This window comes from Alligator sinensis, unplaced genomic scaffold, assembly GCF_000455745.1.
Source record: "Alligator sinensis unplaced genomic scaffold, ASM45574v1 scaffold1224_1, whole genome shotgun sequence".
Taxonomy (NCBI): domain Eukaryota; kingdom Metazoa; phylum Chordata; order Crocodylia; family Alligatoridae; genus Alligator; species Alligator sinensis.
The window spans coordinates 616,423-620,493 of NW_005842626.1; the positions used below are offsets into that span (position 1 = coordinate 616,423).

Below are 4,071 nucleotides of genomic sequence, written 5' to 3' on the forward strand. Positions count from 1 at the left end.
AAGGGATCTTGGAGTCATTATTGACTCCAAGATGAACATGAACCGCCAATGCCAGACCACAGCCAGCAAGACCAGCCATATCTTGTCATGCATCCAAAGCTGCATCTCAAGCCGGTCCAGAGAGGTGATACTCCCCCTCTATACAACTTTGGTCAGGCCGCAGTTGGAGTACTGTGTCCAGTACTGGGCGCTGCACTTCAAAAGGGGCCAGCCTGGAGAGGGTTCAGAGGATGGCCACCCACTTGGTGAGAGGGCAGCAGGACAGGCCCTACAAGGAGAGACTGAAGGACCTGAACTTGTCCAGCCTCAGCAAGAGGAGGCTGAGGGGGGACCTGGTGGCTGCCTACAAGCTCATCACGGGGGATCAACAGCAAATTGGCAGAGCTCTTTTCTCCCCAGCACCACCTGGGGTGACGAGGAACAATGGTCATAAGCTGATGGATAATAGGTTTAGGTTAGAGATCAGAAGGCAATATTTTACAGTTAGGGTGGCCAAAATCTGGAACCAACTTCCCAGGGAAGTGGTCCTAGCACCTACCTTGGGCAAATTCAAGAGGAGGTTGGACAATCACCTGTCTGGGGTCTTGTGAACCCAGCATTCATTCCTGCCTGTGGCAGGGGGTCAGGCTAGGTGATCTGTTCAGGTCCCTCCTGACCCTAGCTACTATGAAACTGAAACCCTCTCCCATGCAGGGACCTGAAGAATAGGTGCTTGGGGGGCAAAAGCACAAGTTCATAAAAATCAGGAGCTGGATGGGACGTCACAAGATCATCAGGTTCAGCTCCCTTGCTCTTAGGCAGGAAAGACTGCTAGGGGCAGAGGACCCCAGGAAGGTGTGTGTCATTTGTCTTTTGAAGATCTCCAGGATAGGTGACTGTACCTCCTCTGGGGGTTCCAGACTGTGGACATTAACTGTAAAGAAGTTTTTCCTTATATCCAATCTGAAACATTCTTTTAGAAGTTTATGTCCATTATTTCTGGTCTTCCTGGGGTGCCTTGGCGAACAGATGCTCTCTCAGCTTTTGGTGTTCACCCCTTATTTATAGGCTGCCACCAAGTCCCCACTAAGTCTTCTGCTATGCAGGCTGAACAGTCCCATGTCCTTCAGCCTTTCCTCATATGGTCTGTTCTCCAGACAGACCTCTAATCATTCATGTGGCCCTCCTTTGGACCCTTTCAAGCTTCTCCACATCCTTTTTGAAGTGCAGCATCCAGAACTGGACACAGTACTCCAACTGCAGTCTCACCAATGCTGAGTACAGTGGGAGGATGACATCCTTAGTCTTGCTTAAGATGCACTGGTTGATGCATGGGAGTGTACTGGTCACTCTCCTGGCTATAGCATCACACTGGTAGCTCATGTTTATTCTGTGATTGCTCATGACCCCCAGGTCTCTTTCAGTTGTGTTGCTAGCAAGTGCAGCACCGAGTCTATCAGTATGTTGCAGATTATTTCTCTCCAGATCACTTTATATTTCTCAGTGTTAAACATCATTAGGTTTTGATTCGCCCACCTTACAAGCCTGTCCAGGTCAGCCTGTATCCTCAGCCCATTCTCCAGTGTGACCGCACTCCCCCACAACTTGGTGTCATCCATGAACATTGCCAGTACGTTTTTCACACCCATATCCAAATCACTGATGGATATGTTGAAAAGTACTGGTCTGAGTACTGAACCCTGAGGGACACCACTGGTCACCTTTCGCCATGTTGATTCACTTCCATCTATTAATACTCTCTGGATCTGACCTTGGAGCCAGTTTCCTAGCCACCAGACTGTTAAGTCGTTGAGGCCACAATTTCCCAATTTTACTATGAGGACATCATGGGAGACCAAGTCAAAGGCCTTTTTAAAATCCAATCAGGACTCCTAGTGGAGATGATATCTTTTATTAGACCAACAAGATTTTTGCAAAAAAAAATTTTTAATTGCCAGCTTTCAGGCACAAGCACCTTTCATCAGGCATTGGAGAAAAGATTGTAAAGGTTCTCCCAGGTAGAAAAGAAAGCTTAGGTTTCACAGGATTTCACAGGGGAGTCAATATATGATTTTTAAATTTTTAAAAATGATGATGAATTTTTTAAAATCCAACTATATGACATCAACCTCATCTTCCTTATCCAGGTAGCAAGTTACCTGAGACTGTAGGAGATAAGGTTGGTCAAGCAGAACTTGCCAGCAATGAAGCCATGTTGGCCATCTTTTAAAATACTGCCTTCTGTTAGCCTATCATTGATGGATTCTTTGATAAATGCTTCCAGGACATTTCCAGGGATCGAGGTCAGACTGACTGGCCTATAAATTCCCAAGGTCCTCATTCCTTCCTTTCTTGAAGATAGGCACCAGAACATTCACTCCTTCCAGTCTTCTGGGACCTCTCCTGAGCACCATGACTTCTCAAAGTTTTGCTACTGGTCATACAATGACATCAGCCAGTTTGTTCAGCACTCTCAGGTATAGTTCATCCAGTCCTTCTGACTTGTAGATATCCAGCCTCTATAGATATTCCCTTCACAAGATCTGCACTGATTATAGGTGGGTGATCACCCCTTCCTTGTCTGTCCTGCATCCTGTCAGGCAAGCTAACACCCTGATTCTGGTGAAATACCAATGCATAATATTTATTAGGGAGTTCAGTTTTCTCCAAGTGTTGGTTATCAGCTATCCTATTGTATTCAGCAGAGGTTCTATGTTTCCTTTACTTTTTCCTCCTGCTTCCTACGTATGTGAAGAATTATTTTCATTGTCCTAGATTTGTTGCAAATTTGATTTCAGTTTCTGACTTTGCTTTTCTAATCTGCTTCCTATAGATGCGGGCCATTCCTGTGTACTCCTTGCAGGTAATTCCAAGCTTCCATCTCTTAGAAGAGTCTCTTTTCGTTTTCAGGAGGTCCATGACCCCTCCCAACCCCAACGGCAGTTATGGGCTATGCTTGACAACCTTGGTTACTGCCCTTGGACCAGGGCGTCCTGGAACAGAACCTGCAGCTACAAGCACAGCCCCAGTTTTCTTGCAGGGGGGCGCACAGCACGCCAGTCACCCCCCCCCTAACCCCACAGATAACTGGGGGCTGTCAGTCACTGCTGCTGCCCTGGGATCAGTCTTAAGACCAGCCCCCGGGACCAGCATAGCTGCAAACACAGTCCTACTTTTCCCACAAAGGGGAAAAGGGCAGAGGACATGACCCCACCCCCAACATCCCTCCACTAGCAGTCAGAAGTTAGCTCTCCCCTGAAACTACTTCTGGCTGATGCCCATGTGGCTTCAGTTGAAGGCAGAGTGTCTGTTATGGAGCTGGGGGGAACCAAAGACAACTCCCTTATTGCCTCCTAGCTGAAGAGTTCAACCTTGAGATGTATTCCAGGGCCAGAGCAGTGTAATCGTGTATACCCCCTTCTTATCATGTTTCCCAGGACATGATGGGAAACACAAATGTCCTTGAAATTTTATATGGCTAGAATGCTTTTCCATAGCCAAAGCCTATATCCTGGCACTTTGCTTTTGGCCACAAGCAGGCAGGAGTGTAAGAAAATAGGAAACCTTCATTCCTCAGAGAGATGCAGCTCAAGTTTTAAGATAGTAGTGCTCAACCTTTTGGTCCCACAGGCCACATGAGTAGGGCCCTGGGAAAAGTCATAATTTCGCTAACTGCATAGAAACTGTGAAATTTGCCCCACACTGCAATTTAAGGGTTGTGAGCATAGGCAGGGGAAGGCTGGGGCCAACAGGGCTTAATCCCCCGAAATGTGGGACACTGCAGAGTGCTGGAGGGCAGCCTGGTGGCTGCAGCAGGAGGTTGGAGGGGAGTCCATAGAGACACGGAGCCTGCAGGTGGGTGGGACTGCAGCCAGATGGCATGTGGAACACTGCCCACAACAGCAGGTAAGTTGGGGAAGGGAAAGGGGTATGGGCGGGGGGGCAAACTGATGTCCCACTCTGTCCCTCACCATGGGGACTGAGGCAGGGGCAGGGTAGGGGCTGGGGGGAATGGGGCCCGAGGCAGGTTGTGGGACACTTGGAGCCCAGGCGGCTCATCCAGAGGTGTGGGGGGCTGTCACTGCAGGCTGG

The 4,071-nt window shown here is 48.5% G+C and overlaps 1 protein-coding gene across 7 annotated transcripts in view; it reads right to left on the bottom strand.

Annotated features, from left to right (window-relative positions):
• TAMM41 (TAM41 mitochondrial translocator assembly and maintenance homolog) overlaps positions 1 to 4,071 on the bottom strand; it is a 60,577-nt gene that overhangs the window by 15,362 nt on the left and 41,144 nt on the right. The gene's annotated exons all lie outside the window — the stretch shown is intronic.